Genomic DNA, 27,048 nt, shown 5'->3' with positions numbered 1-27,048 from the left:
AATAAAGTTAAAGTTACAGTAAGTAAAAATTGGACCACACTGCAGTATGTGCATTTAATGCACGTTATACCTCAGATGTTGAAAAAGAGACAAAAAAGCAAAACCAAGAAACTTTCCCGGTAGACGTGTTAGGGTCCAATACTGTTCAGGAATGCCAAATCTTAGTTATCTCTTGAGCATTGCTTATCTCTTCCTCCTTTCCTACCTCATGAGCACTTTGTTTGCTTAAAGTGCTTATTTCTCAGAGTACTGATTTTCTGCTTTTTAGTTGAAGCTCAGAGCTGTTATAGAGATCCATTGGCAGAATTGTTGGGCAGAGGAACCGGTAAGTGTCCTTTCTAGAGATCCCTGGGAACTCCCCCTTGTTTCTCCATGTGTGAGTCCTCTCCACTGAGGGTTTTACTGTTTGGAGCTGGTGAATCCACCTATTTATTGCCCAGTTTCTGTGACTGGGCCCAGCCCTTCAACTCGGGGATGGCTGAAACAGTTTGAGAAATCAGACAGCAAAGAATGGAAGGGACACCAGTGATCTGTTGAACCTCTACCCCTTCACCCCCCACATTGAATGCATCCCTCATTAGATTAAAAATGGATTTTTACAATTAGTTTCTTCCAACCAGAATCCCAGCAAAACCCACATAGCACATTTGACTGCTGTGCCTCTTAAAGCTTTATAAATTGAGAACAGCTCTACTTCCCTTACCCTTTTCCCCCGTGCACTGATTTCTTCAAAAATTGACAATCTTTGTCCAATAAAACATTCTGAATCTGGCAACTAGTTTGCTTTTAAAACTGTTCCACCTGTTTTTTGTGTTTCTATAAACTGAAATCAAGTACTAAAGCTTGATTAGATTCTTGGTGAGCTTTTCGATCAGGATTAATTTGTTGGTGGTGTCATCTACTTCATCTTGCATCATCTCACGGAAATGTCTGGCTGTCTGACTTGTGATACAGACATTGATCATCAGGTTTCTGTCCTGGCAGCTTGATTCTTCATTGTGTATTTCCTCATCGACTTGTCTCTCAATGTCGTTAGCACCCATTGATGACAGTTGTGAATTATTTCATTAGAGATTGTTTAATGAGCACATGTGAGTGTGAGCTGAGACAGACTGGTCAGGGTGTCTGGGAAAACTGTCATCACTGATGGAGATCAGGGTCGTTAAGAAACTTAATAGAGAAAAGCAAAGACTGGTTTGATTTTCCGTTATTGCAGGTACTTCCTAACATTAAAGCTAATTGCCATTTGCACAATCTTTTATGAATGCTGTTGTGTTAGGTTAATTTTATTGTAAGTCTGTTGAGCAGCAATATTAAATTCTTTGCAATCTAGTAAATGTATTGTTTACATAACATGAGTGCCTGTTCACCACCTGTATTAGGAGACTATGATAGGGGATTATGAGGACAATTCTATAAAATGGTGCAGATCATGGTAGATTATCTTTTTCAGTAATCACTTTAAATTTCTTGACATGCAAGGACATTTATGCCTAATCTTTTCTTAGAAAAGGTAATTCATTGATGAATTTAAAAAGGAGAATGATAAATCTGAAATAGTTTTATTTCTCTTCTGCCAAGATATAATAATTGGCTCCTAAAAGGCAATTTTCAACTTCATTGTTAAGACTGCTTGGAAAGTATGGATCACAGCGGTATTAACAGAAAGAAGTAGTTGAGAGCTGCTTTCAAAGAAGTGTGGCCATAGCAAAGAAATTGGTTTATGTTTGTCCCATCACCACCAGGGTGTACCTTGACATACTATAGTAGCAATCTGATTTGGCAACATCCTCCATTATATTGGCATGGAAATGCATGGATTCCTCCAATTATGGCTGACCATCCTTTTGCCACTATGTGACCACATTGTGACAAGGATGATCGTGAAGCTGGTCCCAGGAGTTGGACACACCTCCTCCATGTGCTTTCTCTTAATTAGAAATCATGCTTTTGACTGGACATGTGGTATCAAGTAAATCATGACTATTCAGCAAGTCATAAAAGAAAGATATGGAATCTGGATTCCTATAAAAGAATTTGAAATTGAAAATGATGCTGTGTGGTTAAGAGAGGGCTTGAGCATAGAAAAGCTGTAGAAATTGAGAGTTCCCTGAATTAGATGCCTAATTTTCAAGTGAATAAATACATGCTTAAATGAGTTCAGTAGTTTGCTCAACACCATACAACTAATGGTAGGTAAAGTTGGAACTAAAACTTATTGCAGAGTGATCACTAACACTCAAGTGTTTCCTGTGCACATGCTAAGTAGTTTACATGCATCATTTTTTTAAAATCCTCATGACGTAGAACTATAGTTAGCTCGTTTTCCTGAGCAGCACATAGTCATGGAGTCTTACACCCAGGACCACCTAGGAGTCACTACAGAGAATGTGCTCTTATATATACTGTGGTCCTGCTTGCCTCCCTCTTATTATTTTTATGCCATTATTCCTCATTAAAATAATGCTTTATTCATTTTTGTTTTGTTTGGTAATCAGGAATTGAACTCAGGGGTATTCTACCACTGCGCCACATCCCCAGCCCTTTTTATTTCTTTATTTTGAGACAGGGTCTTGCTAACTTGTGTAGAGTTTCCCTCACCAACTTGCTGAGGCTGGCTTTGAACTTGTGATCCTCCTGCCTTAGCCTCCTAAACTGCTGGGATTACAGGAGGGTGCCACCATGCCTGGTTCCTGGAAGAATGCTTTATTCTTAGCAAACCCACCCACATTGCCTTTCCAGGCCTTCCATATACTCTTTTTTACCCCAGTTCCAGGATTTCTTTTTTCTTTTTAGATATACATGACATATACATACTTGGAGTATAACTTATTCTAATTAGGATCCCATTCTTGTGGTTGTATGTGATGTGGAATTTTACTGGTGGTGAATTTACATATGAACATAAGAAAGTTTTGCCACCTGTACTTCAGATAGAGTAGTAATCTCCAGCATATACAAAGAACTCAAAAAGCTTAACACCAAAAACACCAAAAACAAAAACCCAATCAATAAATGGGCGAAGGAACTGAACAGACACTTTACAGAAGAAGAAATACAATCAGTCAACAAATGTTTGAAAAAATGTTCAAAATCTAGCAATTAGAGAAATGCAAATTAAAACTACATTGATTCCATCTCATCTAGTCAGAATGGCAGTTATCAAGAGTACAAGTAATAATAAATGATGGTGAGGATGTGGGGAAAAAGGTATACTCATATTGCTGGTGGGACTGCAAATTGGTACAACTACTCTGGAAAGCAGTATGGAGATTCCTCAGAGAACTTGGGATGGAACCACCATTTAGCCCAGTTATCCCACTCATAGGTATATACTCAAAGGACTTAAAATTAGCATACTACAGTAGCACAGCCACATCAGTGTTTATAGCAGCTCAATATACAATATTTAAGCTATGGAACCAGCCTAGGGGTCCCTCAATGATGAATGAATAGTAGTCACTCCCCATTAACTTTCTCCTTTTACCCCAAGTGCCCCTTCCCTGGGCAACCATTAATGATACAAATCTATGGATTTCCCTGTTCTGTATCTTTTGTGTAAATGAAATGAATAATAAAAACCCTAGATGATGAATGGATAAAGAAAATGTGGTATATATACACAATGGAATATTACTCAGCCAAAAAAAGAATGACTTTATGAATTGCTGGTAAATGGATGGATCTAGAGACTATCATGATAAGTAAAATAAGCCAGTTCCCAAAAACCATGCACTCTTAAGATAGATATGTGTGTGTGTGTGTGTGTGTACACACACACATATATATACACAAAAATGTACATATACACCCATATACATTTTTACATACATACAAAAGATATATATTTTAGATGTAAAATGAATATATATACGTGTGTGTGTTTATATATATTTTTTTAAACTGCAAGCTCTAATCTATTATAAATAAGGTGGGTGGGAAGTAATGTATTACCTAGAATAATTATTTAAATACTTAGTTATTTCACTTGGATTCTTAGTCTTAAAAAAACTTTCAGGTGATGGATGCTTCAGGTCTTACAAGATGGAGAGGCAGGTTTGCTATTTTCTTTTGATAAGTGCCCATGTGAACTCAAAAGTTTAGACATTTTCTTTGATTAGTCTTTAAAAAAAATCACTATTTGTCCTTCAAATACTTGAAAACATCACTGAGAAGTTGATAGTGGAGAAATCTGGGATCTCCCATACTTTCTCTCCTGTTCTCTCCCCTGCTCTTGGAGTTGAGATTTCCTAAAGTCAGGTAACTGGGGAGGAATTGAGAGAAGACGCCCTCTGGCAATGGGAAGAGGTGGCTGGTGTTGCTTTTCTGAGGGTTAACCTCTTGTTTCCTAAGCCCCCCTCCTTTTCTTTATTCCTGCTGCCCATAGAGAACCCAGTGTGCTGGCCCAGAGGCATTTTTTCTAGTTACCTATATTAAATGAGCATACTGGTTGGGGGAGAACCAGGAGACCCCAATAATTTCCACGTGGTTTGTACTCTGATCCCTGATTTTAAACAACTTGTGATAAAATAAACAGTTGGTTTTGCAGCTATACATATATAGGCCCAGAGGAGGTTTGTTTTGTTTGCTTTAAACGTCTCCAAGTTGCAGTTCTTCATGTGCTTCCTGTTTCATACTTACAGCTGAAATATGTGAATCTTGGTACCAAGTCTGTTTTTTTTCTTCTATTTCATTTACGCTAGAAACTAAACAGCTTGCACGCAGCCCAGAACATGTTGCATACATGTGCTTAATGGTGAACCATAGAACAGAGTTGACTAATTTCAAAAACTGCCTATTTATAGCTGCTTTGGAATAATTGTCAGATGGTGCTCTCTGCTAACATCATGTGGATTAATATGGCTTTTTAAATGGAGATAATTTTTTTTAACTCATAGATGATTCATTTGGTAGTCTTCTAATCACATCCCGTGATCTCTCTGAAGTGTGTTACTCTAGTAATGCACCCATAATTGAAGTCTTCAGTAATTGTAATAAGATTGAGTGCAATACTGAGTTTATAATTCTGAGGTTGCAGACAAAACTGAAATCTGGGACTGCTGAGTTACACAGACAGAGGTGCCTTAGTGCATGTCTGGGACTAGAACTTTCTTGACTTCTCACTTAATAGAGTTCCCCTTGTTCTCACTGATCCTGCCTCACCCCACCTATCTACCCCACATGCTGGCACTTGTCACCACAAAAGAATAAAAACAAGAACAGGAAACAGAACTTCCTAGTTACCAGGATGATGGCAAGAATTTTATTGTAGAGAGAGAGAAAACAAAAAAGAATGTTTAAAATTCTGCCACCCTAAAACATTATTTTTGTTTGATGTGTGTTTAAGAAAAAGTCTTGTTCATACTAATAGAAAGTCCAAAAAGCATTAAGCATTAAAAATAGTTACTTATGTCATAAACAAAGGCTTAGACATTTATTTAAATGGATAAGAACTATTTTTGCTGACTGTTGCTGTTGTCTACATTTTGACTTCTAGGACTAAGCATCTTCCTATGATTGAATAATATATGCATTCTTTCCAAATAAACATGAGAGACTATAATTCTATAAATTAAGGAGAATAAAGACAAAAATCTCCCCCATTTATGGAAGATTGCTTCCATAAAGATTGCTTCTTACATGCCAGGACTATGGGCTTTTGCAATTGTATGTTATTTATTAGTTCTGACATGGGTTAGAAAGAATATGAATGTTATGCTGCATAGATGTGGTTCCCTCTTTTACTTCTGTGAGCTCAAGTTTTCTCATCCCTACACTGTGTCACCATGCTAAAACACAAGTATTAACAAATATTAGTGCCCACCTTGTGTGCGCTCCCCCTAAATTGGTATCTCAATATGATGTCATACATGATTTTTGACATGCTGACCCAGTAGGAGACTCAATTCCATTAGGACTCAGTTAGAAAGAATTAGGTCCAGGTTTGGGGTGGATGCCTGTTTCATTGGTATCATTGCATGGGCCTTTTGCTCCTGAAGTTATAAGCATTGGTAGAATATAGAGATGGGCTGGGAGGATAGGGGTAGAGGGCCCAAACTGGAGCTCTGTCCAAATTCTAATTGCAGAATGGAGGGGACACCTCTGCATGCAAAGGTATGGGTTGCTTTTAGTTATTTGGGGTGCTATAAAAAATAAAGACTGAGTAGTGTAAATAGCCACCATTTATTTCTCAGTTTAGAGGCTAAGAAAGCTAAGATTAAAGTTTTGAGGGGTTCAGGGTGGGGCCTGCTTCCTAGTGTGTAGATGGCCCTCTTGCTGTTTCCTCAGTGGTAAGAGGGACCTTCTCTTTTCCGTCCCTTTTAAGGATACTAATCCCATTCATGAGGGCTCCTGTTTTAGGAATTTGTTACTTTTTCAGAGCCCCAATTCCAAATGCCATTGCTTTGGGGCATTTGGAGCAAAAGGTCCATTGCTTTGGGGGTTAGGGCTTAAATACATGAATTTTGGGGTAGACACAAATAGCACTGGCCAGAATGAGCAGAGATTTAGAGTCTATGGGCTGGCATGTTTCTGTAGAGAAGGTATATCTTTAATGGCCCAGAACTGGAAATAAGGAGGATTGAGTGGTAGAAGTGACAATGTGTGGGTCAGGAATCTAAATTAGTAGACATGAGAAAATCAGGTCAGGAGGTCACCAGTAATCAGGAGTGGACAGTGATGCTGAATAAGTGTTCTTGACTAGCTGGTTTGTTGCTTTGTGGGCTCATTTAATGCAGGAACTGATTTTTGGGTGAGGGCAACCTCACACTTCCAAGCAAGCAGGTCAGCTGTCAGTGGCAGGAGGACAGCCAGGGAGAGCACACCACTTCTTTTGTTGGGATGAACCTAGTCCAGGTGTAATTACTGACTGAGCCTTCACTCTCACAAAGTGACCTGCTGTGGTTGGTAAATAACACAGCCATTCTACATACATGTACTTGGTTGTAGAAGTACTTGTATGCTTGTGCATGAATGAAGCTCCTAACTGAAGATATTTTTTCGTGTGTGTGTGTGTGTGTGTGTGTGTGGTATGGGGATTGAACCCAGGGGTGCTCTACCACTGAGCTACACCTCCAGCCCTTTTTTTTGCTTTGAGTCAGGATCTCACTAAGTTGTTGAGGCTGGCCTTGAACTCATAATTCTCCTGCCTCAACTTCCCACCTCACTGGGATTACAGGCCTGCACTACCACAAGTGACTGAAGCTTTGACCAACAAGGGGAGTCTATACTGAGTTCAAGGTTTACCTGTCTCATGGGAGAAGTTTGGCAGCTTTCTCTGATTACTATTGTTTGAACTTAAATATTCTGCATTATACTTTGCAGAACTTTTTCTCTTGATTCATATTTTATATGACTGTTTTGGTAAGCTAATACTGTCAACTGCTGTGGACTTGGTACATTGCAGCATCTGTAATTGTATATCTTTGCCTTGAGTCCCTTGGAGATGGTAGTCTTCTTTCCTGGGGGCTCCCCAGAGTACAGTAGCTTCACCAAAGTGTTGTGGCAGGGACTGATGGGAGAAGGGTGTGGGGGAGAGGAGGAGAAGGAGCTTCTCCTTCTTTCACTTGTTAGCCTGGTTAGAGGTAGCTTGGCAAGTCTTATTTTCCTTGACTCCCCAAAAATGTTATGTGAGGGAGTGAAGCTTGCTAAGGTGGGGTCCAGGGACCAGAGTGCCATCATGGAGCTAATGTCATTGCAGAGAGCACCACATGTGCATGTCTTGTTTCCTTAAAGGAAGGGAGAGCTGAGGTTCTTCCTTGAATTTCCACACTGTTTTATTTGGATACTAGCATCTGTAGGCCATCATAGTGTCTGGACTCCTTTGTTCCTAGTGAAATGGACCGAGAGGCTCTGGGACTTGAATGCAGGGGGTTGAGAAGGCATAGCTGTCATCTGGAGAGTGCTTTTCCATCTTGGGCTTTTCCTGTAGTCACTTGATTATGCACTATGGTTTTCCATGTTGGAAACTCTGAGGACAGGAACTCTGCCATCCTAGTCTCTGTGTTCCCTGTAGGTCCTTCAGGAAGTAAGTACTTCTACATAAGTAATTGCTGCCATTCTGAGCCCAGCACTGATCTACTAACTGGTTTCAGACTTAGGCTTGCTGTGTATTTCCATGGGGATGGGTGGTCTTCATAAAGTTACTTTGCTTGGCCTCCTTGGCCAGTCTGTTCAGCATCTAGGATCTGTCAGAGTAGCTGTGAATTCCTTTCAAAAGACAGCATTTACCTCTACTTTTGTATCATTTTAGTCTGTTTCCTAAACTCAAAACCCTTTTTTCTAAGGATTTACCTTGAAACACACACATAAATGATAGCAGATCCTTGAAGGGGAAGCTTTGTCTGCACTTAATAGCATTACCCCTGCTGCAGATCCCAAGAAGTGGCTCTGGTAGTAGCTGGAGTATCCCAGAAAGGTTGAAGTACAGCAGACCCTTCTGTGGTGGATGAACTTGGGCTTCTTTCTCTGCCTCTGTAGCTTCCTTTCAGTGGTGAACTTCTCCACTTCCTTCACAGCAGCTGACATTGGAAAGTAATGCACACACTGGTTGGGCTGAGCCTGTTCTTATCCCCTGTCCCCACCCACCCTATCTTTATGATTTGGGTGGGGTGACATGTCCGGCCACAACTTCCTTGACCCCATTCTAAACAAAACAAAGTGAGAACTAGCTGTGCTGCATGTTTGTGATCTCCCATAGGTTAAAAATATATACATAAAAACGTAGATGGACAGCTGGCAAATGGTGGTTGTGTGCCTGGGAAGGTGCGTTTGTGTCCTGTTTTCAGAGTTCTGTGGTCTGTGCTGTAGTTCCACATTTCATGTCACTTGTCAGTAACATGAGTGGGTTCTCTGCAGTATATTTAGCTCTGGCTTACATATAGCTACATGAAGAGTCCTCCTGCTTTCTGGCTCTTAAACAGTAGGCTCTCTTATTAGCTAAATGGAAAAGGATTGTCCTCCCCTCTCTAATCTGGGTAACTTCTGAGAGATGAATAATTTTTCTTACCACTTTCTTTAAATTGAGTTGTAGTAACTGGTTCTATGTCACAGCTGTAATCTCAGCTACTTGGCAGGCTGAAGCAGGAGGATTATAAGTTTGAGGCCAGCCAAGGCAACTCAGCAAGATACCATCTTTAAAAAAAAAATTTGACAAGTAATGTTATTTGACTCTGGAATTAGATTGCTTGCACCCACCTTCAGGAACTGTAGCTCACTACTTTTGTGATCTTGGGCAAGTGAGTTACATGCCTGATTGTTTCCTTAGCAGTAAAATGGGGCTAATAATAGTGCCCTTGATGAATTTTACAGTTGCATTAGCTGTGGATCTTCATAGAGTGAGCATTCAATAAAACACTAAAAGAATGTGGGTATGTTATTGATAGTGTCTGTCTTGAAGCTCTGGTACTGTTTTTAGGATTGTCTCCTAGAATTATGGCCACAATTTATTCTCTCCTCTCAGTCAGAGCAATGCCAGGCACAGTTAGATGTTTCCTGGGAACATCCTGATGGCCTGATAAGGCTGTGGCAGGGCATTGCTTTAAGAATCTTTCAGATGAGTTGGTTTCTAGTACATTCAGTATCTTGGAATTCTTGACTTAATTGCTCCTACAATTGTGGGGTGAGTCCAAAGCTGGTCTTACTCATTCTCCCTTTCCTCCCATTTCCAAACACTTTCCTCCTTGTACTCAGCTGCACCCATGTTGGTTGACCCATTGTGGTTTCCCTAAACTGTCAAGCCAGTGCCTGTCCAAGACATTTTGGGTTCTGCAGATTCCTCTCTGGAAAGCTCTTACCAACATGCAGAGGCCTCTTGGCACCTGTGTGAGCCCAGCCCTTTGACTCTACTTTGTTTTTCTTTTAGCACTTCACCAGAGACACTGCAAATAGCTGTGTGACCTTTGTTTTGGGGTGCCTTCCTCTGCCCTGGCCTGCCACTCAAACATGAATCCCATGAAACAGTGATCTGGACATGCCTGGCCTGGAGGTAGAGATTTGGTTTTGCTCTTGCTGAAGTTCATTGTAAACACAGGTGTCCTTCAGTCACACTGCTTCTCATCTCCCCACAGCAACACAGAGTAAGAGGTTTTAACCTCTGAGGATAGCTGAATCCTTTGTCTTCTCAATAAACTGGCAGAAGGAAATGATATTTGGGAAGAAATTCTAAAGACTACATTATTTCAAGTTTCATCTTGCTTATGAAGTTAGGATCCTGGGAATCCAAATATGGGGATCCAGTTAGCATTTCTTTTTTAAAAAAAAAATTTTTTTAGTAGTTTGTGGATATAATACCTTTATTTAATTTATTTGTTTTTATATGGTGCTGAGGACTGAACCCAGTGCCTCACACGTGCCAGGCAAGCACTCTACCATTGAGCCACAACACAGTCCCCCAGTTAGCATTTCTTTTCAGTGAATTAAAATAAATTAAAGGCCTATGCCTTTGCCCTTCTTCTTGTGCACATGGAGCACATTGTTCCTTATTCTGGGTTCAATGTGGGAAACTTATTTTAGATTATCATGCCATGATATTTTTTTTCTTTCCCTTGGGAAAATGGAATGCTAATCATTTTACTGAGAACATGTAACTTTTTTGGTTCTGACTACTGTGAAGCTCAAAACATATTTAATACTCAGATCTGGGAATTATGTAGTTCTACTATTCTGACTTTTGCTGTTTCTTCAGAAGAGTACTTTGACTTTATAATTTTATTTTATTTACCTAATTGCTTATATGACTTTTATTTTAAGGAAAGTACCAAAGAGCACAAAGCAGTTTTATCTCCTCTCATCTCCTAATATGAGGTATTAAGCAGCAATTTGGCTTTGAAATTCTGTTGCCCTTTTGAGGTTTTAATTTGGGTAATTCTACTGACATGAATTTCTGTGTTTTCTTAGGTAGAATTTCCATTTTTTTGGCTGATAAGCACAGGGTAGTAATTTTAGGATTGGTACTAGCTGGATAGGGAGGTGAGAATTTGTAATTAATCACAGTACCCTTTCCATATGAATCTCTCACTGGTTTTATCTGGTTTATTCCATTTATGAGATTTTGGTTACTTTTCAGCAAAATGGTTTCAGTATGAGTGTTTCAGGCAAACCAGATAACTGGTTTTTGAGTATTAAAATATAACTGTTTAAGCATTGGTATTTCCAAAGGACTACAGTTTTGTTTTTTTTTTTTAATCCAGTATCTTAGTGCCTTCCTTTGTTCAAAGAATCCCATTAGTTGCTGTGGCTGTTTGCAAATGGTGCTTAAATGTCTGAACCTACCTTGGAAAAGTTGACATTGTCGTTAGTTTTCAGGGCTGGGGCATAGCTCAGTGGTAGAGTGCATGCTTAGCATTGGAGAGCCCTGGGTTCCATCCCCAGTACCACATTAAAAAATAGATACACATGGTTTTCAAAGTTGGAGTGTGAAATTGGTAACTATTTGGGGAGCAAATTAAAGAAACATCTTATAAAAATCAGTTTATTTGCTTTAGGTAGTTGTAAACTGCAGGTGAGTTAAATTGCAGTTTTCTTTAGACTGAATTTTTATTCCGTCATTGCCTCTCCTCTGCAGTGATTTATCAGGCATGATACACATATTTCTCATCTCCATTCTTCTTTATTTCAATCTCTTCTAACATGGTTGTATTTTTCTTTTGTTGAACAGGAGTTTTTAAATGATTTTTTCCCCTGTGATCAAGGTGCAGTTTGTGAAGTTTTGTTGTCTTCGGAGTAGCTTCTTGACTGTGGGAGCTGTGACCTAAGCTGTGACTACTGTCACTCTATAAATGGGACCAGAAAGTGAACACAATTTGGCAAGATCCCATCTCTGAGCTTGTCTGAGATGGATTCTTTTTCCCCAGTGAGGACTTGTCATATTTATAAGCCAGTGATATTATTTAAGAATCTCAACAGAAAATGTGTATCCATGATAGGGAAGAAACTTGTTTATTTTAGTTTTTTTTCATCATCTTTTTAATTTTGAGAAAATTAATCAAGAGTTTTGGCAAAGTAAAAACAGGTGACTATAGTTGGATTGAGTTTGTGGAATGTATTAAGTTTACTAATGTTTATTAAACTCCTTAGGAAAATAGCATTGTGGGCACAAATAAGCGTACAGAGTATTTGCTCTCAGGGACCTTCCATGTCAATGGGGAGTGAAGGTTCATGCTTAGAGTCAGCATTGAATGTTAAAGGAGTAGTCATATATTGTGCTTTGGAGGCAAAGGTGTTACCACTTTGCTTAATGAACTTTTCCTGATTGAAAGAAGGTTTTGTATTGACATTTGTTTTTGGCTTGTGACAAAAGAGATTTATTTCTCATAGTTCTAAAGGATGGAAAGTCCAAGGTCAAGGTGCAGTCAGATTCAGTCTCTTAACTCTGACTTCACAAGTTGGAAGGGGTGGTGGTGGGGTCTCTTTCAAGTCTCTTTTCTAAAGGAAAGAAATCTCATTCTCTTGAAGTCTCTATCCCTACAACCTCATTCCCTCTAAAAGTCCCCCACCTCCCAACACCATCATCTTTTTGTTTTAAATTATTTATTTATTCTAATTTGTTATACATGATGGCAGAATCCAATTCATTTCATATTTCACAATTAGAGAAATGCAAATCAAAACTACTCTAAGATTTCGTCTCACTCCAGTCAAAATGGCAGCTATTAAGAATACAAACAACAATAAGTGTTGGCGAGAATGTGGGGAAAAAGGTACATTCATATGTTGCTGATGGGGTTGCAAATTAGTGCAGCCAATCTGGAAAGCAGTACGGAGATTCCTTGGAAAACTGGGAATGGAACCACCCTTTGACCCGGCTATCCCACTCCTCAGTTTATACCCAAAGGATTTTAAAACAGCATACTACAGGACACAGCCATATCAATGTTTATAGCAGCACAATTCACATTAGCTAAATTATGGAACCAACCTAGATGCCCTTCAGTAGATGAATGGATAAAAAAAATGAGATATATGTACACAATGGAACATTACTCAGCATTAAAAGAGAATAAAATCATGGCATTTGCAGGCAAATGGATGAAGTTGGAGAATATAATGCTAAGTGAAGCAAGTCAATTGCAAAAAACCAGGGCTGGAGAGTGGGTCTGACTTGTTGCATACACCATATATTGTCACAGCCCTCAGTGAGGGAGCTGCTTTGTAAACATTAATTAGCTTTCATAAATATTTTAGTTAATTCCTATGGAGGGTATTTGCTTTCAAATAGAGGAACTGATTTTTTATGTGCAACTGAATTTTACTTTGCTTCTGGAGACAGCGTGTTCCCTGGGTCTGGAAGGGTCGTAACTGGTACCAGAATTGGTATGGTTTGTTTTCATTGTTTGCTCTAGTTTCCATGCCATATGAGGTCATTCAGTTGCACAGAGTTCCCGCTTTCTGAAGTTGCTTCAGCTTCTCTCTTTGAACTTGACTGTTTGATTTCCAGAAAGAGTATGTATCAAGAAAAGCCAAGGACTGCTTCACCCCTCTGAGGAACTACCATTGTAAGGAGGTATATTCTTATTCTGATCCTTTTATTTGTTGCTTGCAAATCTCTTAAGAATTAGATCTTTAACATTTTGTTAGTAAAAGCCTGGTAGGTGACAGGTGTGGAAGTATTTCCTAGGCAAGATTTTCCCTTGCTAAACGATGACTTTTCAAAACCTTGAACATTTATGATTAAAACAGAAAAAACAGAATGTGTATATGAGCTAAGTATAAATGCTGGGGTCTTCTTGTGGGCTGCTAAATAATCTAGTCATTCATTAGAAATTGTGTGAACTTAGTCTTGTGATACTGAGTATCAGGTATTATGTCTTCGCCAGGAAGAGAGCTTTAATAATAGGTTGTGTCTTTTACAGTAGTGTGCCAATTCTTTTTTCCCTATGTTTTCTTCAAATGTCCAACCATGCTTCACAAACCAGGGATGAGTTGCCCTTTGCTTGTTTTTTTAAAAAAAATCTTATATCTCTATTATATTACTCGTGCTTTTAAGTGTCTAGGATCCTGATGGTTCAACTGTGTGTTTTCTTTGATGATTTCCATTTCCAGTAAAATGTGACTATCCAGTGATGGTCATAGGACTGAGATATATTTTGAAGTGCTTTGTCATAGTCTGAATGTTTATGCTCCCCATTTGTATGTTGATATCCTAAACCTGGTGTGATGACATTTAAGAGATGGGAATTGGGAAGTGATTAGGTCATGAGTGGGGGAGACCTTGTGAATGGCAACAGTGCCCTTGAAGAAGAGATGGAGTGCTTATTGTCCCTCTGCCATCCATCACACGAGGATACAGTGAGTGGACAGCTGCCAGCCAGAAGGCAGGTCCTCACCAGATGCTGGTTCTATTGGCATTTTCACCTTGGACTTCCCATCATTCAGAACTGTGAGATATGACTATTGTTGTTTAAAATACCCAATCTATGATAATTTTTGCAATAGTATCCCAAGATGACCAAGTCCTGCTGCATATTAGCAAAATAGCACTTGATTTGAAATTGTTTTGCTCATTGTCTTTACCTTCTCCCTAGTAGTTATAGATATTTCAAAAAACAAAAACCCAAGTGAGCCCAACCCAGCGCTTTGCTGCTCCCTGAGTCCACTGCTTTTTACTGCTTGATGGTATCAGGAGAGTGTCTTCAGCATCCACAATGGCAGTGGTATTTTAGCCCCTGTTAATATCTGTCTAATAAGAAAAGGGATTTTGATGTTTTCCTTCATCCTGGTATAATAATTTCATGGGGCTTTGAGTTTTCCTGCTACATATACTTTTACCCCCTTTTCTGCCTGGTCTAGTGTGCACAAACATTTGGTGGAAATGTAATGTTGATCTAGAGAAATAGATTTTATATATATATATATATATATATATATATATATATATATATATATATTTTAAGGTAGGTACATTTGCAATGTCTTTTCACTTGAGAAAAAATATGAGTTACTCTCATTAACATTAAGTAATCATCTACCTTGCATGCATTTATATTTATTTACATAAAAATAAAATTTTCAATAGCAGTGATAAATGCCTTCTTAAGAAACACTGGCTTAACATGTGAACTCTTTATAAAGAATATATTTTCTTGGGGCTGGGGTTGTGGCTCAGTGGTAGAATGCTTGCCTAGCACATGTGAGGTCCTGGATTTGATCCTCAGCACCACAAAAAAATGAAATAAAGGTATTGTGTCCACCTACAACTAAAAAATAAAATTTAACAAATATCTTTATTTTATTTATTTATTTTTATGTGGTGCTGAGGATCGAACCCAGAGTCTCGCATGTACTAGGCAAGCACTCTACTGCTGAGCCACAATCCCAGCCCCCAAAATAAATATTTTTTAAAAAGAATATATTTTCTTTCTGTAGCTAATGACAGTCATTTTCTAATAAATATTTATTGATAACCCTTAGAAAATAGACTTAGCAGGTGGCACTTCTGTTCCATTTTTTGTGTTCTGGTTTGTGATGCTTCTTTCTGCTTGTCTAGCCTGCCTGGATGGTTGTGGGCTGAGGTGGGGACATGTGCTTCCCCAGGACCAAGGGAAACCATGAGCGCACAAGTGAGAGGTAGCAGGACCCCGCCTTTAGGGGTGGGAGAAAGAACTTGGCTATGTGACAGGAGATCGAGGACCCCAGGAGGCAGAGGGCCCCTGATGTGCCTTACCTTTCCCTTGACCTGTGAGCTTACTCCACCTCTATGTTAGGTTAGGGCCCTGCACCCCCAGGCTGACTGAACTATTTCCATCTTGCCCAAAACTCAGCTGAAAGTACTGCATATATTTTTCCTAAAAAGTTTTTCCTGGAATAATGTTTTATTGTTGAGTCTTTATAGTTTCCCGAAGACAAATTACCAGATGGTACAATCTTAACATATGTACATCTGTGCAAATAAGCATAAACACACAGTGCAAATTATAAGAGTACAAAATACAACTCATCATAATACATACCCTCCTTTTCTTTCCACGGGTATGTGAAAACTTGAATCTTTTTCCTTTTGGCTTTTATTGTCAAGAAATATTGTCTACACTCTGTATTTCTCTATTACTGGCAGTTGTCATATCTATAAAACTATGAGAATTTTTTGGATTCCGTCGTGCCAAACACGTCATTAGTGAAAGATGAGGGATTTAAGGATACTCAGGGTTGGACAAAGGTTGAATAAAAAGAGAAAGAGGATGCTGATGTGTGAAGCAGACATAGGAGAATAGAGTTCCAAGAGGTGGGGATGGTTAGATGAGGACCAAGGAGTGAATTCCCAAGCTTAGAAAATTCCTCTTTTCTCCGGGATAAATTTGTCTTTTCACCAAATAGCAGTTTCCAGTGTGTTGAAATATGGCTATGCTTTATGTCCCACAGACAGTGAGGGACACCAGATCCCTGGTAGATGCCATTTACTGCATCACCAACCAGTGGTCCCCCAGATCATGTGGGTGCAGCCCTCCTCCATCTGCTCTGTGTCCTTCCTACCATCATCTCCTGTTTGGGTTCCCCCATCCCTAAGAGCTCCTAGGATAGCTCTATGTGTTCCCCTCTGTCCCCATGCACTCCCTGTTCTTCCAGGCCCTTCCACTTGTGTTCCTCTTCTGCTCTGTGTTGATCAGCCAGCTCTCCTGTCTTCTCCCTGAGCGTCTTCCCTTTTAGTCCTACCTAAAAGCCTTTCTGAGTTTGCTGCTATCCGGACAGCCTTGTGAGTGGAGAGTGCCCCATCTCCCACCCCTGGGAGTACTCTGGAGTCTGGAGGCAAGAAATGATTCAGATCATTCCTCTCCTACTCCCTGCTTCTTTCAGGCTCATTTCAATCATATTGTGTCTTCTTTTCCTCAGTGGTATCCTCTGTTGGTCCTGGATCCTCATTTATTGAACACCTGGCACTGAATTATAGCCTAATGCTCCAGATGTTTGTTCAAGCTCACAGGGTGATTCGAGTCTAGCCAGAACTGGAGGACCCGCAGCCTCAGTTTACCTGGAACTCAGTGGGTGCTGGAGCAGTCTTGGGAGTGAAGGATTGCTCAGGATATGGGACTTTCAGTGCCCAAACCATGTTGAGTGGATGATCCTAAAGAATCATTATTGCAGCTCTTGATAATATTAGGAACTGCTTCTGCTCTGAAATTCACAGTCTGTCCTTAAGTTTTATTCAACCTAACGAATAGGTTCTTGCCCTACAGGCTGGTTTCCAGCCCCTTGCTCCCCCCACACCTATATCCCTACCTGCTCCACATGTCCAGTTCCATGGCCAGCACTCTAGCTGTGCCTTGTCAACACACTGACACACCTCTGTCTGCTCTCTTGGTTCAAGCCAGCCCTGGAGGGTTGGGCCGCCCACACATGCCTGTATCTGATGGCCCAGTCCTGCCAGAGAAAGTTACATAGATTCCTCTATAAAATCCTGTTCCTACCCACCAGCCTCAATACTTCCTGGAAATAAACATTTTCCTTATCACACTCTCTCTCCATAATGATTTTTTCAACCTTCTTGGCACTTCTTAACTCTCAAGTCTCATTCTCAGCCCCATCTCTCCTTCTCTGTGGTTCTCAGCAGATGATCTTTCTATCACAAATAGATGGTTAGATGACGCCATTGTCTTTCCTACCCATGGCCCCTTTGAAAATCTGCATTTTTCTGTTTATATAAGTGAAAGAGGAACCCTATCACTTTCTAAAAATCAGCTTCTCCACCCCATCCTTTCTCACCTGTTTCAACCTCTCTGTGCTGGTGTTTCCTTCTCTTAGTGTTTATGGGCTCTGGTTCCCTTCCATCTTAGGATCCAAGCAGAACAGAACTAACAGTGGCAAACCAAGCCTCACCTCCTCCTTTAGCTGCTACCTTCTCTCCTCTCCCCTTGGTTAAACTCAGTTAAACTTGGTTGTCCTGCTTTCTAACTTGCACTACTTACCTATTGCTGCATAACAAATGATCACACAACAGCTCACACATCACTTATCTCAGAGTTCCTATGAGTCATAATAACAAAATAAAACAAGTATGGATATTTGTGCAGATCTTTAATAGTTTTTTTTAAAATGAAAACTGTTTTCCAAGTCAAAAAGAATTTAGTGAAAAAAGTACTGTTTTCCTTTTGGGAAGCCTGTTTTATTATAATCAGCTTTAATAGAAAATAGTTGTCTTCCCATACCTTCTTCTGTATTCAGTCTGTGTGGTGGGTGGTTTTGGTTGCAGCATATGCAGAAGATTCAGCCTCACACAGATATGTGAGTGGTAAGGCCTAGGATAACTGAAATTCAGATTTGAATTACCTTATGGTTCCTTTTGATATCCCACTAAACTTGGAGAGTGGGTAGTGTCTTAAAGGTTAGCCACAGTATGGATGCTGAAAATCAAAACAGTAGTCTTTTTCTCCTTTGTTACATTAAAATCAATTGCATTTTGAATAGAACAATAGAGAATATTAACTCATTTTTAACACATCCATATAATGAAATATTACAAAATAATTAAGTATTCTATTATAGGTGATATGTTTGCAAATGCAATAAGTTGTCTATTCAGTGTGAATCTTAATTTTTCCTTAACAATTAAAAGAGGTATATATTCATATTAATTGAAAGGAAATATGTTAAAATATGAATATGTTTAGTAGTATAGTCAGTGGTGGCATTTTATTTTCTTTATACTTTTCTCTTTTTCCCAGTTTTGTATAATTAGCACTTTGCTTCTAAAATCAGGGGAACATTTTTTTTTAAAAAAAAGAGAAATAAGTATATCTGTTGAACTGATTGCTTATCCATAGGCTGCTGTATACAGGAAAAACTCCAGCATTTCCTACTGAAGTAGAAATACTGTTTCCCTCCTTGTGTTTTTATTTATTTTATTTATTTTTATGGCTGTCCTAAGTTTGAAGATTTTTCCTTTTAATAGCAATTCATTGATTTAGGAGAGAAACTTAAAGATTTATTTAAGCAAAATTGTAAAAGTTGAACTTTCACATACAGTGGAGACAGACTTTGCTTTTCCTCATTTCTGCGACAGTTCAGGCAGCACTGCTTCTCACCCAAGGAAAATGGCACAAGGCTGTCTTGTCTACAGTGGAGGTGCAGCTGCCTTCACAGTGGAGAAGGGGGTCCTGCAAGGAGCATGCAGAGCTGCTGTTGCTGAGTCTGTTGCTAGGGGTGTGGGCCTTGCGTGCTTCTCCCTGGTCTTAGGGCTAGAAGTTGAAGTGCTTTTAGACATGCAAAAGGCAGCTCACATCTGGGGCTTAGTTCCCGCTTGCTTCTGAATTTCTAAAGGACATATGCCTGCTTTGATGTGGCTGATGTGGTGTTCTCCTAAAGGAGCACTGCTTACAGACCTTTATCTTCTGTGGAGAGAAATCTAAATCTGATGGTGGTCTGTTTTCCTGAAAAGGGAGAGTTTTCTGTTTATGTTTCTTTTTTGACATTTCTTATGATATAATTAAGCTATTATTAAAATGTCTCCAGATGCTGTAAAGCATCCACAAAGCCTTAAGACAGAGCTTTCACCCACTACTTGTCAAAAGAAAGCTAAAAGAATCCACACCTGGATAGTTCCAGTGACTGAAGAGTGGCTTCAGTTACCATGAGTGATGTTCACTGAGAGCACTCTCTCAAGACTGTTTCCCAAGGTTCTGGTTCACTTTGAAGCCTCACCTTTGGGCAGGAGCTACTTAATTGCATATTCTAATACAATACTGTTCTACATTAAAAGACCATTCTGTCCTCTGCTTAAAACAACCTGTGAATATTATTCTTGAGGGTATCCCTAATGGTTAAAATTGTCATCACATTTGGAAATATGCTAATTTAATTTCCATTTGATTTCAAGTTGAACATTTTGGAAAGTAGAAAATGCACTCCAGATATACCTAGTGATTTCTTTTTTTTTACTGTTGAAAACACTATTTACATTTTGTTATTTTATGGGTCTGTCAGTGTCTTTTGTGTATTAGACTGAACTTAGAAGGATTTGCAGATTTAAGCTGAGGAAGGACTGAGCAGCATTATTATTTCTGTAGTAGTTTTATAAGCCTGAGCTGCAGGGTCCTTTCCCCCTGCCTGCCTATGGTATTCAGAACAAACATCTAAAATCCTCTCATAATCTGGTTTCTGACCACTTTCCCATTTTATCATAGGTTAAATCAGGGAAATTGGTGGCAGTTATTTTACCCACATTCCTAAAACAGTTTCTACCATGCCTCCTTCCTCTTTAGGGACCTGCTACATGTGTGTCTTACTGGCCACAACACAGGTAAACCAGGCCTGATTTTGGACCCTGTGATCATGGCTCCTCTACCTTCCTAGCCTTGTCTCCTGCCACTTACCAGATGTGTCCTCCTTGCCTCAGTCAGGCTGGTGTCTCCCATCTGGGCTATAGGTCCTCCTTAGACTATCCTGCTGGGTCCTTGTCAGTGTCTTTTGTGTATTAGACTGGTGTGGCCATCACAATTGATTCTCCTTTGGTATAACTAAGCCAGTTGGCTCATATGGCAGTAAACAAATCAGCATGGCCTTTCAGGGAAGTATGATTTACTTACTCTTTAGTTGGGCTCACACAGCTCAATAGTTGAAGGTTTTTTCTCCTATTTTTTTATTTACTAGTCTGGGCTCCCCTTCACATTTAGTTCTTGGTAGTTAATAAGAATTTAAACTCTCAGATTCATTTTTATTATGCCCAGCAGCATATTATTAGGACATTGATATGTTTTTAAGAATTCAGCAACAAAGTATAGACTTTATAGTTCCCCTGCTCAGCTCACCACAATTTTCCAGTGCTTCCCACATTTACCAGTAGCACAGTCCAGGGCAACTTCTCTACTTCTGAAATGGAGGAAGGAATACAATTAGGAAAATTGGGATGCAGGCACATATTGGCCAGTCTGCTTATTTTCTCCATGGACATTTTCCATTCAATTTTGGTCACTTTGTAATGATTCGAACTATACTTTTAGAAGTTATGCATTTTAGCATCTCTAGGAAGGCCAAGGTGCTGTTTCCCTTTTATGCCCTTATTTTGTATGGTGAAATTATTTAATTAGGTGACTTACATACCTTTTCACTTCTAAAAGCTAAAGAGAGCATGCCGTATTAGAATTTCCAAGTGTGTACATGTGTGAATGTTTCTACTTATACACATTGGTAGTGGAGGCAAACAACTGGACCATGATCTGAATTACAAAGCACGTGGTACATGGATGAGGGAGATCAGGGAACTGGGAGGATGATGGGCACCTGGGGAGGAGTAAGGAGGGAGTTGCCTGGACTCAGGTAGAGAGAGTGAAAGGATGAATTTAGTCTTTTTCTAAAAACAATTTTAAAAATGATTTGTTTGGCTCCAAAACAGGACGAGACAGCTATATCTCATTTTTCTTGTCTCCTAGTCTCCATTTACAAGAGATAGAATATAGTGTAGTAGTGAAGAAGCTGGTTTCCACTGCATGACCTTGGGCAAGTTGGGCTCAGCCTCTGTCAATTAGAATGTTAACATTTCCTCAAAGAACTGTTAAAGAGATGAAATATGAATATTTAAGACAATACCTGAAAGGTATTAAGGCTCAAAAGTTAAGTAGTAGTAGTAGTAGTAGTAGTAGTAGAATTAGTATTTCTGTGGGTTTCCTTGGTATCAAGCCATCTTTGCAAAAATAGTTTCTCTTGTAAGTTTCAAACAATTAAATAGCAACAAAACAAAATGATAAAATAAAACGTTTTAATCAAGAGTTTGTGGTAGAGCATAGATGCACCCAGTAGGGAGAAACAGTTTTCCCAAGACAACTGTTTTTGCACCATCACCGATATAGGACAGATAAAAATGTTTATGCACTTTTTTTCTGTGCAAAATTTATTGAGCTGTTGTAAAACTTTAACAAATGACAGTTGAGCATTTAATATATTATAGGTCTTAGAGAAACAGTAGTACATAAAACAGAAGTGGCCCTGAACTTCATGTAGCTAAATATCCAGAGAGGAGACAATCAGATAACAAGTATCCAGCAATACATTAAGTGATTTCAGATTGGGAGAGGTGGGAAATGGACTCAGGACAGAGATCCCCAGTCAAGGTACAGGGTTAAATTGGTGAATAAGGGAGGTTGATGCTTGAGTAGAGGTGGAGTAAAGGGTGAGGATGAGCCAGTGGCAGGTGGAGGTTTGGGGTGAGAGATGGCTTAGGGACACATACTCCAAAGAAATAAGAGACACTGTTTGTTAAGGAAGAGTTTGATGTGTTCTCTAATGTGACTACAGGGTAGGGAACATTTTTGGGGGGAAGACTGGCATGGGAAGGTGGGAAGCAGATTTAGGATAGATGATTAGGGAGTAGAGTCTGTTCATAACAACTGCTTTGGAGAAGTTATTATGAAGTACCCTGAAAATCCCATGGGACAAAAGTCAAATCTTAGCACAAAAGTGTGGGTACTATTCATTGTTGGTGTCTGTTTGCTACTGAACTAAGAGTACCTGGGTATCTTTGACAAGTGGCAGTGCTGGACTGGCCTCCTGAATTCTTAGCCGGAAGTTTCAATCACAGGCTGAACTGTGAAGCCAGGCCGTGGCCTGTGGCCTGAATGGCATCATGCAGAGATCCCCTGTGAAGGTACTAGTATAGAGCACAGTGTAGGATCTCAGATCAAGCCTGGAGTTGGTGCACAGCTCTGCATGGCCCTGAGCAGGGCTCTCATTAGGTAGGGATAGGACAGAGGAGGACACTGTGACCTGGGCTGATATCTGGCATGCTGAGTGCTGACTGGTTTATTTCTTTTTTCAGCTGTGGAATCCTGGCCAGGCCGGGAACAATCCAGAAACTTGGCAATCAGCACTTCTCAATCATCTGTGCATTTGGGAGAAGTTACCATGGACCACTTTATCAGTTGTACATTTCTGATATCAAATCACTGGCCTCTAAAGCATTCAGTTTTGACTAGGAAGGACTCTTTGGAAAGTCTTTTTAAATTAATCATTATTATTCAAACAGTATTCTTTTCTTTCATTGAGTATGGAAAAAGGAATTTAACGCTCTGTGGCCATGGTTTGCTTTCTCTTGAGTTCTTACCGCCTCTAAGTCCCGAGAGCCCAGATACAGATATAGGGGGCTGCATTGTAGGCCCAAACTTTAATATGGATTCCTATGGGTCATAGACTACTTCGGTGTCACCCTGTTATTTTGCACTATAGACAAGTAAAACACAGATTTCTCACATTTCCCTTTTCTGGGGAAGGGAGTAGTATGGTTTTCAAAGATCTGGGTGTAGCCTGATTGCATGGCCCAGTGTGTAGTGGGTGTGCATGTATGTGTGTATTTAAATGTGTGTGTGTGCATGTTGGCATGTCTGTGTGTTAAGAATGTCTATATGTTTAGAATCACGTTGTCCCTACTCATGAGAACTTCTGATTGCCTAGGCCAGGGTCCAGGGAGGACCTGTGACTGAGGGGTGGATCACTTTCTGAAGGCACAGGGTCTGAGGGGTGGCAAAGCTGAAGTTGAGCCTGGCATTTCTATATTTCTGATGTTTGGACTTGTGCCCTGATAAGGCTACAATGTGTAGTTAATTGAAAAAGAATGGTTTAGTAACAGTTGTAATGAGGAAACACACAATGCACAATTATTCCAAGTCACTGAATTGAATCTGTTTTTCTCTCTGCAGTGAGCATTTTAAGAAAAAAACAAACTTAATTTTTTGCTAACAGTTTGGAAACAAAACTTATTTTTAAAAGTAATAATGAAGCAAAATAAAACTAGATTAAAGATAAAATATAAGTCTAAAAAACTTTGTTGTGTTTTAAAATCAGGCATTAAATTTTGTCAGTAGGAATATGATTCCAAGTTTTTAATGCCATTAGTACTTAATTAAAATAATAGCTATATTAGTAAATCTGCAAATCAATTTCAAAATTAATTTTTTCCTAAAGTTAAAAATAAGCATTATGTCTTTTCAAATTTTTAAATAGCTTTTAAAGAATAGTGTCCTGTTTTCTGAACATATATAAGTTCAATTTTTATCATTTAGGCTTGTGGGTTCATTTTTCCAAGTGAAGATTATGACTTCCATCATAATCCCCTCTGGCTTGATAAAATAGTGATTTCTTAATTCCTCTGTAACAGTTGATGGTTTGGGTATAAAGTAAAACAAGGAGCTCAACTGTTAAATACTAATTGGAACAGGCCTTATTGTCCATTATTGCTGTGACAGCTAACAATTTAAGTCTGACATTTAAAGGTAACCTTTTAGATCATGGGAGCACACATACTGAGTTTTTCTATACCTGCTTTAAAAAATGCTTCTATTTAGTGATCAGGTAGGTAAGGGTGAGTTATTGGCCTGTCTTTCATCCACAGGGTAAATTAACTTTGTTGATATACTTTTGACTCTTTCAATTTAACAGCCTGTTACTGCCTCTCTTACCCACTTCTTTTTTAAAGGATTGGAGAGAATGGCATTTGCAAACCAGCATAGGCAGGAATGTAATAGAGAATGTAACTCTATTTTGAAAAGTCCTGTCAGAATTTATTAGCTACTTGGTACTGGTGCTTCCTCTTTCCAAAACCAATGTTCATGCAATCCTACCCTGCATTGTGAGATTGTTTGTTGCCCTAAGCAGAATTCCTGACATATTTGTGGCCTTGCCCCTTTAATTTCTGCCAGGTTTCCAAGCCTCAACTGGCCCACTCCATCTCCACAGTAGTGCTGCCTTCACCATTTGCTGCCTTCATCCTGTCTGTGGTAAAGAACTCATTGGGTAAATAAGTTGAACCCTAAGGATTATTCCAGCACACTCCTGCTGCCTGGTCTGCATCCCAGTCTTTATGGCTCTCTGCCTGTTATTGTCTTGACCTTGAAATAAGCCTGACAGCTTTGCCAATGGACAAATGTTAGATACCCACCTCCCTTCCTTTAGTAAATACACTAATGATAGGTGTTACCTTACTCATACCTACCGTATTGATGAAGTGGGTCATATTTCCTAATGTCAACAAAAAATTTCCTAGGGGAGGTGTGTTTCAGGGGTGGGGCAGTGGAGGGTAGGAGAAGATAAAGAAAACTTCAACTGCTGGCTCTCTAACAGGTTAAGCCGGCTTACCTGGGATAGTTTGTGTGACAAGCTGTATATATATATTGATCTCCAGGTCGTCAGTTCATAAAGCAAGCCTGAGAGGGGAAGATAAGGAGAGACGCTCAGAGGTCTTGTGAACCACACAAGGTTTTCTGTGAGTTAGCCTGTGTGGGCTCCTTGGCTGTCCCATTATTAACTGCATGAATTTGGGAAGGTTTTTCTGCCTTTCTGACCCTCAGAACCTCCCTCAAAGTGTTGTTTTAAAAATTAGTGTCTGTGTGCCCAGCCTAGAGTCACATTTAGTGAGTAATTATTAATTTTTTTTTACTGTAGAGTGGGCTAGTGCAGCAGACTTAGCTGAGTTTCTCAGATCCTGAAGCTTATGAGACTCCTTCTTCTGTTTCATACTGCTAGTATTGCTACCCCGCCTCCCACCCAGTTTTTGATCAGCTCATGGTTTCTCCCTTACCCTTTCTTGCCTAGTTGCCTGCATTGCCTTTGACTGCTTTATTTTGGGAGTTTGGGTCTGGAGAACTTCCTCCCTCTGGTTTTAACTATAGCTAAGTGGAGTTTTGTTCAAATTTTTAATGTTGCACAAATAAAATTATTATTTTGGAATTAAGAAAGTTAAATTATTCACGGGATTACCCTGTTTTTTTTTTTTTTAAAGGCATATACTCTAGGATTTTATTTATAGGTGTTGAAGCTGCCTTAAAAGATATTTTAAGGGTTGGGGGTGTTGCTGAAAGTCCTATCCTTGTCTCCAATGCTAATCCTATAACGAGGACACAGTTTTGAGAAAAAGGAAAAAGAAGGTTTTTTTTGCTTAGTTAGCAAAGGAGAAACACAGGGGACTCCTGTCCCAAAGGCTGTGATTTTGCCCATCTGTGGGAACCCCGGGGCTTTTAAAGAGATGATTCAAAGAAAATGAGATTAGGGAGGAGAGATCAGGAAGGAGAAGGTTAAGAAAAAGAAAATCAGAGGGACAAAATCAGGGCAAAGTTTAGGGAAAAGAAGATCAGGAAGGAGAAGATGAGAGTAAAGGTCAAGGAGGAGAAGAGGTCAGGGAGAAGAAGGTTAGGGAAAAGAAAAAAACGTAAATTTCAAAGCCACAAGGGATATAGTCAGAGCATCAAGTGAACCCCTGTTACAGGGGTATAGCTTAGTGGCAGGGTGCTTGACTAGCATGAACAAGGTTGTGGGTTCCATCCCCGGCACAGCAAAAAATAAATACATAGAAGTAAAAGGGACAAAAAGTACTTTCTCAGTCCTTGTTCCCCAGCTTTCATCATAGCAGTGGGGAAAACTTACCTATGAACAAATATGATTCTTGAAGTAATCTTTAATTTATATTCTTTTTCTTATTTACACATAAATACATAAAGGGATTTGAGGTTCTAGTTCAACAACTGGAGTAAGGGTAATTTGAAGATTAGCTGGAAGAGAAACAGATGGCCACATTATCAGTAATATTACCCCAAATAAAACTTTCTCAGAAGTGTTTGTTGTGGTATAGGCAGCTCTTTCAATTTACATTTCTGTTAACACATGCCTTCCCCAGTCATTATTATCACCTTGTTATTGTGGCATGATTAAGTAAATGAATTAGGGCAGGATTTTTCAAGCTGCAGGTTGGTCCACCAGTGGGTCATGAATTCAATTGAGTATTCACAACAAGCATCACAGAAAGGTGAAATAAGGAGCAGATAAAAGTGTGCAGCATGTAGGAAAGGCGATATATTACTTCTAGAAACTCTTAGTTTTCATTTGTATGTGTGTATGTGTGTATAAAGAGGCTCACAGACTGAAAAGTATGGAAGTCATTTATCTGGAATATTTTAGAAAATTTGTCAAGAGTTTTTCAGAGTGAGTCTAACTGTGCCTAGAAAGAACAGTTACAGTGGACTCATTCTTAGCTGTATTTCCATCCATCACAGTCTGAGTAGATTTAGAGTGACCTCTTTTAGGATCTAGGACTTTGATCCTTTATTTCTCTGGCTCCCACTGTATCTTCTCAAGCATCTT

The 27,048-nt window shown here is 39.4% G+C and overlaps 1 protein-coding gene across 3 annotated transcripts in view; it reads left to right on the top strand.

Annotated features, from left to right (window-relative positions):
- Window positions 1-27,048, top strand: part of Fam107b (family with sequence similarity 107 member B) — a 197,640-nt gene that overhangs the window by 131,506 nt on the left and 39,086 nt on the right. Inside the window, exon 2 of one of the 3 annotated variants that reach the window (XM_058580514.1) lies at window positions 9,863-9,985. The exons of the other annotated variants lie outside the window; for them this stretch is intronic. The gene's annotated coding sequence lies outside the window, so the exon portion shown is untranslated. The remainder of the gene's footprint in view (window positions 1-9,862; window positions 9,986-27,048) is intronic. 3 annotated transcript variants of the gene reach the window in all.

The sequence above is a fragment of the Marmota monax genome, unplaced genomic scaffold (assembly GCF_021218885.2).
Source record: "Marmota monax isolate L192 unplaced genomic scaffold, Marmota_monax_Labrador192_F-V1.1 WCK01_AAM20220418_F8-fsc00066, whole genome shotgun sequence".
NCBI lineage: Eukaryota > Metazoa > Chordata > Mammalia > Rodentia > Sciuridae > Marmota > Marmota monax.
This window is presented reverse-complemented; position numbering and strand designations above follow the sequence as displayed.